General features: G+C 38.0%; 2 pseudogenes across 1 annotated transcript; one reads left to right on the top strand and one right to left on the bottom strand.

Moving 5' to 3' along the window:
- Positions 1-6368: 6368 nt before the first annotated feature.
- Positions 6369-7441, bottom strand: LOC101021326 (annotated as a pseudogene). The gene has a single exon (XR_160014.4). The product of XR_160014.4 is annotated as a DNA replication complex GINS protein PSF2 pseudogene (transcript).
- Positions 7345-15040, top strand: part of LOC116272800 — a 49725-nt pseudogene continuing 42029 nt past the window's right edge.

Below are 15040 nucleotides of genomic sequence, written 5' to 3'. Positions count from 1 at the left end.
CCTGCAGCAAATTTCTGCCTCGAGATCCAGGCATTTCCATACTTTCTCTGAAATCTAGGTGGAGGTTCCCAAACCTCAATTCTTGTCTTCTGCCCATCCACAGGACCAGCACCATGTGGAAGCTGCCAAGGCTTGGGGCTTGCATCCTCCAAAACCACAGCCTGAGCTGTACTTTGGCCCCTTTTAACCACAGCGGAAGCAGCTGGGACACAGAGACTGCATGTAGCAGGGGAGCCCCAGACCCAGCCCAGGAAACCCTTTTTTTTCCTCCTAGACCTCTGGACCTGTAATGGAAGGGACTGCCAGGAAGGTCTCTGACATGTCCTGCAGACATTTTCCCCATTGTCTTGGTGATTAGCATTTGGCTTCTCATTACTTATGCAAATTTCTGCTGCCAGCTTGAATTTCTCCCCAGAAAATGGGTTTTTCTTTTCTACTGCATCATCAGGCTGCAAATTTTTCAAACTTTTACGTTCTGCTTCGTCTTGAACACTTTGCCGCTTAGACATTTCTTCCATCAGATACCCCAAATCATCTCTCTCAAGTTCAAAGTTCCACAGATCTCTAGGGCAGGGGCAAAATAACACTAGTCTCTTTGCATATCAAGAGTGACCTTTATTCTAGTTCCCAAAAAGTTCTTCATCTCCATCTGAGACCACTCAGCCTGGACTTTATTGTTCATATCACTATCAGCATTTTGGTCAAAGCTACTCAAGAAGTCTCTAGGAAGTTCCATACTTTCCCACATCTTCCTGTCTTCTGAGTCCTCCAAGACTCTAGAAAGTTCCACTTTCCCACATTTTCCTGTCTTCTACTGAGTCCTCCAAATTGCTCCAACCTCTGCCTGTTACACAGTTCCAAAGTCATTTCCACATTGTTATGTATCTTTATAGCAGCACCCCACTCTACCAGTACCAATTTACTGTATTGGTCCATTTTCATACTGCTATGAAGAAATACCCACGACTGGGTAATTTATAAAGAAAAAGAGATTTAATGGACTCACAGTTCCACATGGCTAGGAAGGCCTCACAATCATAGTGGAAGGCAAAGAAAGAAGAAAGGCATGTCTTACATGGCAGCAGGCAAGAGAGCATGTGCAGGGGAACTGCCCTTTATAAAATCATCAGATCTCATGAGACTTTTTCACTATCATGAGAACAGCATCGGTAAAAACACCAGCATGATTCAATTACCTCCTACAGGGTCCCTCCCACAACACTTGGGGATTGTGGGAACTACAATTCAAGATGTGCCTTAGGGAGTGGGGGTCCACAGCCAAACCAATCACCAGATGTGGTAGTGTGCACCTGTAGTGCCAACTACTCAGAAGACTGAAGCAGGAATATCACCTGAGCCTGGGGAGTCAAGGCCGCAGTGAGCTGTGATCATGCTGCTGCACTCCAGCCTGTGTGACAGAGTGAGACCCTGTCTCAAAACAAAAATCAAAAACAGTAGCTGAGAAAAAATATATGGCCTTTTTTGCATATAAGAGATGCCCAGATAAACAGTCCAGAATATGAATGGCAGCTCTGTGACATCAATCATTAGGCCATATTTCCTTCATCTTTGTATTTTGCCTCTTGAGAAAAGGCTTTCATCCTCAGGTTACCTCCTAATTCAACAGGATTGCTGAAACTCCTGGAAATGATTTTTTAACTTTAGATTGGAAAAAAGGGGGAGGGGAGGAGAAATGCAAACAGAATGTTTCCAATCAAGGTAGCTTGATTTAAAGAGCTCTTGGAAACATCTTCCACTTACATTTCATTGGCCAAATCTAGTTATCAAAAGCTATAAAATTTGGTGTCTTAGCTGTACACTTTGCCTCACCGTTTAAAATCAGGGCTCATTGCAATGGAACAAGAAGTGAATAGATTTAATAAGCTAACCAGCACTCTGCCCTGACATCTGAAATCCATCCCTCACTGATATCCAAACCCATAAACTTTGGAGAATTCTTTAAAAGTCAGAAAATGAGAAAGATGCCATAGTCTTGAAGGAAATAAAATAGGTTATTTCAGGACAAGAATCTCTTCTTTCCAAGGTATTCAAATCATTTATCAAAAAGTCTCAATATAAATTATGTCCAGCTTTACTATTGAGTTTATTTTCTTTCTTTTCTACATAATAGAAGTCTCTAGATGACCATTTATTCATTCAGTCATTTAGCCAATAATTTGGTTTTTGATTTTTTTTTAATTTGGATTCAGGGGTACATGTGCAAATCTGTTACATGGATATACTACACAATGATGAGGTTTGGGCTTCCAGTATACCCCTCGACCAAATAGTGAACATTGTATACAATAAGTAATCTTTTAACCCTTACCCCAACTCTCAACCTCTCCCCTTTTTGGAGTCCCGAGTATCTATTATTTCCATCTTTGTGTCCTTGTGTGCCCATTGTTTAGCTCCCACTTAAAAGTGAGAACATGTGGTATTTGATCTTCTGTTTCCATATTAATTCACATAGGATAATGGCCTCTAGCTCCATCCATGTTGCTGCAAAGAACACGATTTCATTCTTTTTGACACTTACATAGGATTCCATGGTGTGTGTGTGTGTATTACATTACATAAATTATATATATTACATTACATAAATTTTACATATATATATAAAATTTTCTTTATCCAATCATATGTTGATGGACCCTTAGGTTGATTCCATGACTTTGCTGTTGTGAACAGTACCACAGTAAACATAAAAGTGCAGGTGTCTTCTTATATAATAATTTTTCTTTGGGTAGATATCCAGTGGGATTGCTAGGTCAAATGGAGTTCTACATTTAGTTCTTTGAGAAACTGCCATCCTGTTTTCCACAGATGTTGTACCAATTTACATTCTCATTAACAGTGTATAAGGTTTTTTTCTGCATCCATGCCAACATCTGTTGTTTTTTGACTTTTTAATAGTAGTCATTCTGACTGATGTGAGATGATATCTCATTGTGGTTTTAATTTGCATTTCTCTGATGATTAATGTTGAGTATTTTTTCATATGTTTGTTGGACGTTTGTATGTCTTCTTTCGAGAAATGTCTATTCCCATCCTTTGCTCTTTTTTAAGGGGATTATTGGTTTTGTTGTTGTTTGTTGTTGTTGTTGTTAACTGAGTTCCTTGTAGACTCTGCATATTAGTCCTTTGTCAGAGGCATAATTTGCAAATATTTTCTCCAATTCTGTAGATTGTCTGTTTATTCTGTTGGTTATTTATTTTGCTGTGCAGAAGCTTTTTAGTTTAATTGAATTCCATTTCTCTTTCTGTTTTTGTTGCATTTGTTTTGGGGATCTTAGTCATAAATTCTTTGCACAGGCCAATGTCTAAGAGTTTTTCCTAGGTTTTCTTCTAGAATTTTTATAGTTTCAGATCTTATATTTAGGCCTTTAATCCATCTTGAATTAATTTTTATATATGGTGAGAGACAGGGGTCTAGTTTTATTCTTCTGCCAATCTTCCCAGCACCATTTATTGAATACGGTGTCCTTTCGTAATTGTTTATTTTTGTTGACATTGTCAAAAATCAGCTGGTTGTAGATATGTGGCTTTATTTCCGAGTTCTCTATTCTGTTTTCACTGATCTATGTGTCTATTTTTGTAATAGTACCATGCTGTTTTAGTTACTACAGCCTTGTAGTATAATCTGAAGTCAGGTAATGTGATGCATTTAGCTTTATTCTTTTTGCTTAGGATTGCTTTTGCTATTCTGGCCCTTTTTTGGTTTCATATGAACTTTAGAATTATTTTTTCTAAATCTATGAAGAATGACATTGGTAACTTTATAGGGATTGCATTGAATCTGTAGACTGCATTGGGCACTATTGTCACTTTAATGATATTGATGCTTCCGATTCATGAGCATGGGATTTTTTCTATTTGTTTGTGTCACCTATGATTTCTTTCATCAGTGTTTTGTAGTTTTCCTTGTAGATATATTTCAAATCCTTTGCTTAATGTATTCCTAGGTATTTAATTCAGCCAACAATTATTGAATGCTTATTTTATACCAGACACTAATGAGTAGTACAGAGTTTACATTCCAGTGGGAAATACAGCAAGTAAACAAATTATTTATTTAACCACATAAAGCTGCCATATCAGTGGATTTTTTTCAGTAGATTATTGATTTCATTTGTTTGAGTTTTATGTAGCAGAAGATGATAAATTTAATGGAAGAAAAACTAAAGTGGAAGAGAGAGCTAATTATTGATAGGGGATAGGGATGAAGATTTTAAACAGAGCAATCAGGTAGGGCTTCACTGAATAGGTGATGGATGAGGACAAGAGAAATATGGAAGACATCCAACCAGGTATTTGGAGAAAAAGAACCAGAGATAGAGGAGTGAATGTGTGCAAGAAGAAGGAGCAAGCAGTCTAGGATAAGTAGGGAGGTAAGTGTGACCAAAGGACAGTAATCAGACGGGCAGAGGAGCAGATGAGGTCAGAAAAGTAACAGGAGTCAGATTAAACAGGGCCTTGTGGGTCATTATAATGACTTTGCCTTTTACTCAGTGTGAGGTAAGAGACCATTAGAGACTTTTGAGCAAAGCAGTGAAACAATATGACTTTTGTAAAGATCATTGACAGCTGTGTTGAGAGTAGAATGTAATGGATAGAGAGAATGTATTAACAGGTTTTTCAATTGCAGTGAGAAATGATGGTGGCTCAGACCATGATGGAAACAGCAAAGGTGGCAAAAAGTTTCTAGAATATTGGAAAGGTACATAGTGCAGGGTTGCCCAGTGGAAAGGATATGAAGTGGGAAAGAGCCAAGGATAACCCAAATGTATTTGGGCTAAGCAACTGCAAAAATAATGTTGTTGCTACGATGTGAAGAGCTGGAGGTGAAGACTGAGGAGAAAAATTAAGAGTTCTGTTATGGCCATGTTAAGTTTGAGGTTTGCATTAGACAGACAAGTGGTGAAATAAATGGAATATTAGGTATAGAATAAGGAGGTCAGAGCCCAGGAACTATTTCCAGTTTATCTATAAACCTATGGGGAGAACTAGAATCAAGAGGTATGTGTATGTGTTTTAAAAGAAGGGAAATAACAGTACCTTTTATGCTGATGGGAAAAATCTAGTAGAGGAGATAATTTTTTCAGGAAAATTGTCCTTTTATTGTGTGAATTATAATTATTATTGTGTGAAAGATATATAATTATTGTGTGAAATATAATAATATCTTGTAGCCTCAGTTTCCACATTGGTGAAATGAGAAATTCAGGACATGATGTCTAGGATCCAATGGTCTATGTTGTATTATTCAAAGGAAATATTCTTCATAACTCTAATGGCCTGTATATGGATCATTTCATTCGGAAATGGAATTTTGTTCTAGACTGTGGTGGACAGTACAATATGTGAGCAGAACTTTAATCTCCATTTTTTTGGTATATAGCACTTCAGCTTTCCCTTCACTATCTTTACTGTTTTCCCTATTTCTTCCTCAGAATCAGCCCCAAAGGACAATGTTAGTTTGTCTTATGATTTATCTATGTTGCATCAAATACCTGTGAAAGCAACTAGGCATTACCTGGAGTTTAAACATCTTTGATCGTATAGAGAGTCTCAGTGCAGTTCTATTGGTAATAAAGAGAGACAACCAATTCCCTCCATGCCATCTCAGCATTTTTGTATGCAGAATTTTAACTTCTTCTACCTAGTAATTTCCTATTTCCTCGAAATCCATATCATTCTTTTTTTAATCCCAGAGAAGCTCATTATTATCACCATTGAAAAACAGTTTGATAATAACTGTATTGGTTCATACACATGAATATATAAAAACACATGAGGTTTTTAATGTGTATGAGAGAGAAGACAGAACACTGGTCACCACTGGCAGTAACTGAGACCCCAAACACTCTTTCTTTTTTTTGTTATTAAACTTTAAGTTCTAGGGTACATGTGCACAACATGCAGGTTTGTTACATACACATACATGTGCCATGTTGGTGTGCTGCATCCATTACCTCGTATTTTAGATTGGGTATATTTCCTAATGTTATCCCTCCCGCCGCCCCACCCCATGACAGGCATCGGTGTGTGATGTTCCCCATCCTGTGTCCAAGTGTTCTTATTGTTCAATTCCCACCTATGAGTGAGAACATGCGGTGTTCCCTAAACACTCTTTCTAAGGCAGAATTTTAGGGAAAGAATTGAGAAATTATCTAACCTTTTTTGTGAAGTTTATTTTGGATAACCAAAGGGGTACAACTAAAGAATGACACTTCTCTACAAAATGTTTATAGCTTAAAATGTGGATGGAAAAATAAGAAAAAGCATTTACAACTTTTAATAAAACAGCTGGTGAAAAAAATAAATGAAAGTTTCATGGTGAACTTTTTTTTTTTTTTTTTTTTTGGGTTGGGTCCATGTTTATTGTGCATCCGGGCTTAGAGGAAAAGCACTGGTCAGCATTGTTAGCTGCACCATCTGCCATCCTTCCCTGTGAGCCACCTCCGGGAGAGTCCAAATTCAGCCCAAGAAACCAGGATTAAGAAGGCAGAAAAAAGCTGTGGGCCACATGGCCACTCCTGCTGTATCTATACCTACCAGTCACTGAACACTTGCCCGAGTGTGACAGATTCCACGCAGGAGACCCATGTGGCTCTGCTAGGGAGAATAACTTATTTGCCTAAAGCTTTTTTCTTTCTCAAAAGGGGGGGGAAAAAAGGCTGGTTTCTAGAAACAAATGTGGAATTGAACAATGTTCCAGGGAGCTAAGTTTTAAGGACTAATCACAAACTTGTTGCTTCTCCAACAATGTCCTGAATCCATTCCTTGCACCATCACGTTTTTCATGCATTCAAAGTGTTTCTAGAGCTCCAGAACCACGAGTACCTCATCACGTCCTGAGCACTCACATCCCCCGGCAAGCCGCCCGCACCAGGCCTTTCTCTAGAAGTCCTGAGACTGAGTACTCTCCGAAGGCTGGAGGTTTGTGCGGAGTTTGTACATGTGGTTGAGCGCTTGTGTGAGGAAAGTCCCGCTGGTGTTGATCTCCATCAAGGTCAAGTTATCCAGCTTGGCATGTGCCTCCTGCTGTCTCACAAAGCTGTCAGCAGACACTCGGAGTTTGGCTATACGAGTGTCCCACATATCCTTGACCAGGGTCCGGATTTCATCTGCCTTCGGGATGTTGTCTGAAGCATGATTTAATAGGAGCTTGGTAAGTTCCATGTAGTAAGGGCTGGGCATTGGGGTAAAAGTTTCTTCCTTTCGTTCATGATCCCTCATCTTCTCCAACTTTTCCCGATGAGGTAGATCTTGTCCAGACTGAAGTTGGGGATAATGGTAACCAGCTCCTTCTCGGCGAGGAACTCGACCTCGGCAGCGTCCATGGCGGCGCGAGCGGCAGGCCAGAGCCTCACGGTGTCCTCGGGCTCCTCAGTGTCCGGGAGGAGACGCCGCGGCCGCCGTTTTCCCGCCACGGCGGCAGCCCGCCCCCCATGGTGAACTTATATACGAGGGAAACAGTGTCATGTGAATTTCAATGAGGAATCTTTGCATCATTAAAGTAGGGCAACCAAAAATATATGCTTCATGACATGAAACACATGCAGCATCCAAGACCACTTATGAAGTGTCACTTATGAATAGTCTGTTTTCACACAGCTATAAAGAACTACCCGAGACTGGGTAATTTATAAAGAAAAGAGGTTTAATTGACTCACAGTTCTGCATGGCAGAGGAGGCCTCAGGAAAATTACACACATGCACACATTTCCTAATCTCTTGTTTTGTAACTATTTAACACAGGACCATAGTATGCATGCACCCAATAGAAATAAACATGATGGTAAAGTCAAAGTTTCTTTTCTAAGATGCTAGAAGATGATCAGTTTAGTTTAGCATTTCTGGAGCTCAAAATCTCATGTCTATCTTCCCACAATTGTGGTGTAGGAAATAATACTAAGGATGAAGCAAACCAGAATTGTGAAGCTCTAAAATTTTCCTTCTTTTATTCATTATATAATTGCTGATCCTCTACTATCTGCTTGGCACTGTCAGAGTCATCATGATGAATAAAACACCATTCCTTCCTCAAGAAACTCGTATTAGTCAGCTAGAGATATATTAACAATTAAATTTAAAATACCAAGATATGAACAAAGAAAAAGGGCCAGAAGGGTACAAATGATGTGCCAAATTCAGTTAAAAGGGTCAAGAATAACTTCACAGAAGAATGGCATTCATTCATTCATTAATTCAACACATATTTATTGTGTTCTTGCTGTGCTCCTGGCACTGTTTTGGGACTGTGAATATGCTACCAAGTCAACAAAGCAGTCACACTCTCATGGGACTGACTTTCTAGTGGGGGGAGACAGACAGTAAACAAACACAAATCAATATATATGATTCCAGTTGGTTATAATAAGGTAGGATAGAGAGGTTTATGGAGGGAAGACGACAGGGGCAGGCCCAACATTTTTGCTGGGGTAATATTTAAACAGGTTCATGAATGGAGTGAGGGTAATGTGAAAGTCTAGAGAAAAAGTATACTAGGCAAAAGGAACAGGAAATGCAGACACTCTGAGGTAGAACTCAGCTTGGCACGTTTGGGGAATAGGAAGGTTAATAGGAGAGCTGGGCTGTGAAGGGTCTCTAGGAGTTTTTGTGGTGGTTGTAGGGAATACTGGCAGCAGGAATATCATGTAGAAGCACAGAGTATCCAAGAGTAAGGAATAGGGGGTTGTTCTGGCTTCGCAGGTATGTGGAAAAGGCAAAGGATAGGAAGGGTTTTCTGGGAGAAGAGATGGGATTGAAAGAGGAGATGGGGTATAGAATGATTATGATTTTTAAAAAAAAACCTTCAAACATGCCACAAAAGTAGAGGAAATACTATACTGAATCCCTGTATCTCAATTACCTAGATTTTATAACTATCAAGAATTTGCCCCCTTCCTTCTTCTATCCTCCTTTCTTTTCCTCCTCCTCTTTTGCTAAAATATTTAAAGCAAATCTCAGACATTATGTAATTTCCCTAACATAACTCAGAATATATTTCTAGAGTTACATGAATTTTTGAAAATATAACCATAACATCATTATCACATTTGCCAAATTTAATGAAATTTCCTTGCAACATTCAATAGCCAACCCATATTCAAATTTAACACACTGCCTCTACCAATTTTTCAACTGATTGATGTATTCAAATGAATATCAAAATGAGGTCTACCATTTGTATTTGGCTATTAAGTGTTTAATCTTTTTTTTTTTTTTTTTTTTTTGAGACACGGTCTCACTCCATTGCCCAGGCTGGAGTGCAGTGGCATGATCATAGCTTCACAGCTCACTGCAGCCTTGACCTCCTGGGCTCAAGAAATCCTCCCACCTCAGCCTCCTGAGTGGCTGGGACTACAGGTGCATGCCACTGCCATGCCTGGCTAATTTTTGTATTTTTTTGTAGAGACAGGATTTTGCCATTTTATCCAGGCTGGTCTTGAACTCTTGGGCTCAAGTATCTGCCCATATCGACCTTCCAAAGTTTTGGGATTATAGGCATGAGCCACTGTGCCTGGCCTGTCTTTAATCAAAGACACTGGCAACATTCTAGTTCCTTAACGGGAAGATAAGCATAGGGGTGGATGTTTCATTATTCTTATTTAAAGTTTATTATGTAACATATGTGTTCTTTTGTATGACTGATTTTTATATAGGTTTTTTAGAAGAAGAATATGTTAAGAACAGATCTTTAGAATAAACAGGAAATAATTAAAGGCAAGGAACATTTCCAAGATCAACTTGTGCAGGCTGTGTCCACTTTGAGATAAATGTATTTACCTCGCAAGTAGAGTGGTTGTATTCATATTTCTAAATATTTTTCCTCAATATTTCTGCTTCTGGCAAAGTAAATTACATTAATTTTTTTTTTTACTATATTGGTAAGTCCCCAGAAGGTTTCTGGTAACACCACAATTTTGTCTTGCCAAAAGAAAAATAATAAACTGAACATAGCTCTAATAATCCATGCACAGAAAACATGTAGATCAAAGAATAAGTCAAACAGGTGATACAATCAGCAAAGTATAATCTCTCAGAATCTCTGCAGCACAAACAACCACTTGCTTCCACAAATAATTTGCAAGGAAATAAATAAATAAATAAATAAATAAATAAATGACAGGAAAGCGAAAAAGGAAGATGAAGAGGAGGGGAATCTATTGGTCAAAAGACATGTAAGAGTTAGATCAACTAAGGGAGAGCAACCTCATTTGCTCAAAAAATTATTTTAAAAAGGAGATACGAAAGAAATTTTAAATATTTACTAGATAAATTATTGCTTCAAGGAGTTATTTTTATTAGTAATTGATGTGGTTTGGCTGTGTCCCCACCCAAATCTCATCTTGAATTCCCACATGTTGTGGGAGGGACCCGGTGGGAGGTGGTTGAATCCACCAAGGAACTCTTCCTCACAGTCAGGTCTTTCCTGAGCTGTTCTCGTGATGGTGAGTGGGTCTCACGAGATCTGATGGTTTTAAAAATGGGAGTCTCCCTACACAAGCTCTCTTCTCGTCTGCTGCCATGTAAGATGTGCCTTTCGCCTTCCAAAATGACTATGAGGCCTCCCCAGCCACGTGGAACTGTGAGTCCGTTAAATCTCTTTCTTTTGTAAATTGCCCAGTCTTGGGTATGTCTTTACCAGCAGCATGAAAACAGACTAATACAGTGATAATCGTGTTTTGTGAGAGGGATAATTTTTTATATTTTTAATTTTTGTGGGTACAAAGTAGGTACATATATTTATGGGCTATATGAGATATTTTGATACAGAAATACAATGTGTAACAATCACATCAGGGTAAATGGGGTATCCAGCCCTTCAAGCATTTATTCTTAGTGTCAGTCCAAATAGACTCTTTTAATCATTTATAAATGTATAATTAAATTATTATTGACTATAGTCACTCTGTTGTGCTAGCAAATACTGTCTAACTCATTCTTTCTATTTTTTGTGCCCATTAACCATTCCCACTTCCTCCTACACACACCCTCCCACTACCCTTCACAGCCTCTGGTAACCATCCTTCTACTCTCTATCTCCATGAATCATATTGTTTTGTTTAGTTCACACAAATAAGCGAGAAAATGTGAAGTTTGTCTTTCTGTGACAGTCTTATTTCACTTACATAATGAACTCCAGTTCCTACCATGTAATGGCAAATGACAGAATCTCATTCTTTTTTATGGCTGAAAAGTACTACACTGTGTATAAGTACCAAATTTTCTTTATCCATTTGTCTGTTGATGGACACAGGTCGCTTCCAAATCTTAGCTATTGTGAATAGTGCTGCAATAAACATAGGAGCGCAGATATCTCTTTGATATACTGATTTCGTTTCTTTTGGGTATATACCCAGCAGTGGAATGGCAGGATCATATGTTAGCTCAACTTTTAGGTTTTTGAGAAACTTCTAAACTGTTCTCCATAGTGATTGTACTAATTTACATTCCCACAAAAGATGTACAAGAGTTCCCTTTTCTCTGCATCCTTGCAGCATTTGTTATTGTCTGACTTTTGAATAAAAGCCATTTCTAGTGTGTATATTAATTTTTTAATATAATTTTTTGCATGAAACATTCAAGTAAAATGGACACTTCAGAAAGATGTTCAATGAGATGTTCAATGGCATTACATTGCCCCTGTTACACCACCTTGTGGAGTTAGATTCACCTCATCCAAATTTGAGAAAAGCAATAAAGAAAACACCTTCTTCCAATGGCACCATAAGGTGTGACACCAGAGTCCACAAGCACCAGTGTCACCAGCACACACTGCAAGCCTCAAGCTCCCAAGGATGTCCCAGGCATATCCCTGGACTAGTTTAGTGGCATAATCAAGGGCACATTTTCCACCTTCACAGCCCCAGCCTGGTTCTCCTGGCTTCCTGGTGTCTCTGTGAACTACCCAGTATAACTTCTTTTCTTTTTCTGACGTATTTCTATAAATTATTTTTTGCTTGTATCCGTTAGAGCTGGCTTCTGTCACATACAACGAAAACCCTGACCAATGCACTATCCAACAAGGAGGCAGAATTCTTCAGTGGTAGAAAGCCTCCAGAATCCAGGAAACAGAATTGTCTGGAAAAGAGGCAGGTGCCTCATCAGGGAATTTCTCATGGTAATTGATGGCAGTGGTCAAGGGATTTATGACCAGATTGAGCTCTCTTTTATCTATTCTGTTATTCTTCAAGACATATTAGGGTTTGTCCTCCACAGGAATCCGTGTTTCTAAGTTATAGGGTTAATCAGTACACTCCCCGGCCCACCCCTCTTTTGTGACACAAGACAAATGGCAATAGGGTTAGCTTGTTTCTTCTGAAAATCCTCCAATACTACCACCATCCCCAAAAATGCAGGGGAGGAGAGAAAATAAAGAATTTCATTAGAGGACACTTGATATCTGTTATATTATTCTTCACCTTTGTGATGTCTTTCAAAACAAATACTCAAAATAAAGTCCCAATTTAACATCTTTTAATACTCCTATCCAGACCAAAACATGCTTCCCTTCAGTAAAAGCCATTTTAACTGGGGTGAAATTATATCTCATTGTTGTTTCATTTTGTATTTCTCTAATGATCAATGATAATGATCACCTTTTCACATTTTCACATACCGGTTCACCATTTGTATGTCTTCTTTTGAGAAATGTCTATTCAAATCTGTTGCCCATTTTTAAATCAAATTATTCAATTTTTTTTTTCCTGTACAGTTGTTTGAACTTCTTATATATTCTGGTTATTAATACTTTGTTAGGGCCGGAAGCGGCGTTTCACGCCTATAATCCCAGCACTTTGGGAGGCCGAGGTGGGCGGATCGCCTGAGGTCGGGAGTTCAAGACCAGCCTGAGCAACATAGAGAAACCTCGTCTCTACTAAAAATACAAAATTAGCTGGGCATGATGGCACGTGCCTGTAATCCCAGCTACTCAGGAGGCTGAGGCAGGAGAATCGCTTGAAGCTGGGAGGCGGAGGTTGCCGTGAGCAGAGATCATGCCATTGCACTCCAGCCTGTGCAACAAGAGCAAAACTCCGTCACAAAAAAAAAAACCAACAACAACAACAAAAAAAGAAAAAAGAAAAAAACTTTGTTAGTTGGGTACTTTCCAAATATTTTCTCCCATTCTGTGGGTTGTCTTTTCACTTAGTTGATTGTTTCCTTTGCTGTGCAGCTTTTTTTCTTGATGTGATCCCATTTGTCCACTTTTGCTTTGGCTGCCTACACTTATGGGGTATTACTGAAGTAATCTTTGACTAGACCGATGTTCTGGAGATTTTCCCCAAAGTTTTCTTTTAGTAGTTTCATAGTTGGGGTCTTAGATTTAAGTTTTTAATCCATTTTGATTTTACTTTTGTGTATGACAAGAGATGGGGGTCTAGTTTCATTCTTCTGCATGTGAATAATGCGTGCATGCAATAATAATGCAAACATGTACATGTGTTTTTTCCCAGCGTGATTTATTGAAGAGACTGTCTTTTCTCCAATGTGTGTCTTGACATCTTTGTTGAAAATTAGTTTGTTGTAGATGTACAAATTTGTTTCTGGGTTCTCTATTCTGCTCCATTGGTCTATGTGTCTGTTTTTATGCCAGCAGCATGCTGTTTTGGTTACTATAGCTCTATAGTATAATTTGAAGTCAGGTAATGTGATTCCTCCAGTTTTGTTCTTTTTGCTTAGGATAGCATTGGCTATTTGGGGTCTTTTGTGGTTCCACATAAATTTTAGGATTTTTTTCTATTTCTGTGAAGAATGTCATTGGTATTTTGATACAGATTGCATTGAATCTATAGATTGCTCTGGGTAGTATGAACATTTTAACAATATTGATTCTTCCAATTCATGAACGTGGAATCTCTTTCCACTTTTCTGGTGTCCTCTTCGATTTTTTCATCAGTGTTTTATAGTTTTTATTGTAGAGATCTGTCCCGTCTTTGGTTAATTCCTAAATATTTAATTTTATATGTAGCTATTGTAAATGGGGTTACTTTCCTGATTTTTTTTTCAGATTGTTTGCTGTTGGCACATAGAAATGCTACTGACTTTCGTATGTTGATTTTGAATCCTGTGACTTTACTAAATTTATCAGTTCCAATAGTTCTTTTGTGGAGTCTTTGGATTTTTGTAAATATAAGATCATATAATCTGCAAACAAGGATAATTTGACTTCTGCCTTTCCAATTTGGATGCCCTTTATTTTTTTCTCTTGTTTGATTTCTGTAGCTAGGACTTCCTGTACAATATCAAATAACGGTGGTGAAAATGGGCATTCTTGTTGTGTTCTAGATCTTAAGAGGAAAGGCTTCCATTTTTCCCCATTCAGTATCATACTAGCTGTGAGTCTGTTATATATGACTTTTATTATGTTGAGGTATGTTCCTTCTATACCCAATTTTTTAAAGATTCTTATCATGAAAGATAAGAGTCTCTTAATAGCAGAATGAATCAAATAGATGAAAAAAAATAGTGAGCTTGAAGGCAGGCTATTTGAAAATACACAGCCAGAGTAGACAAAAGAATAAAAAACAATAAAATATGCTTACGGGATCTAGGAATTAGCCTCAAAATGGCAAATGTAAGAACTGTTGGCCTTAAAGAGGAAGAAGAGAGAGAGACAGGTGTATATTTATTCAAAGGGATAACAGATACAGCTTGAATCTCATTACTTATTATTGGCCTGTTCAGGTTTTATAATTCTTTATGCTTCAATCTTGGTATGTTGTATGGATCTAGGAAGTTGACCATTTCTTCTAAGTTTTAAAATTAATTAGTATATAGTTACTCATAGTAGTTTCTAACGATCCTTTGAATTTCTGCGTTATCAGCTGGAATGTCTCCTCTTTCATCTTTGATTTTATTTATTTGGATCTTCTTTCTTTTTTTCTTAGTTGGGCTGAAGGTTTATCAATTTTCTTTATCTTTAAAAAAACTTTCATTTCATTAATCTTTTATATTGTTTTCTTCATTTTAATCTCATTTATTTCTGCTCTGATCTTCATTATTTCTTATTCTACTAACTTTGGGTTTG

The sequence above is a fragment of the Papio anubis genome, chromosome 2, assembly GCF_008728515.1.
Source record: "Papio anubis isolate 15944 chromosome 2, Panubis1.0, whole genome shotgun sequence".
Classification (NCBI taxonomy): Eukaryota; Metazoa; Chordata; class Mammalia; order Primates; family Cercopithecidae; genus Papio; species Papio anubis.
The sequence above is the reverse complement of the archived record's forward strand: the minus strand, read 5'-3'. Positions and strand labels throughout refer to the sequence as shown.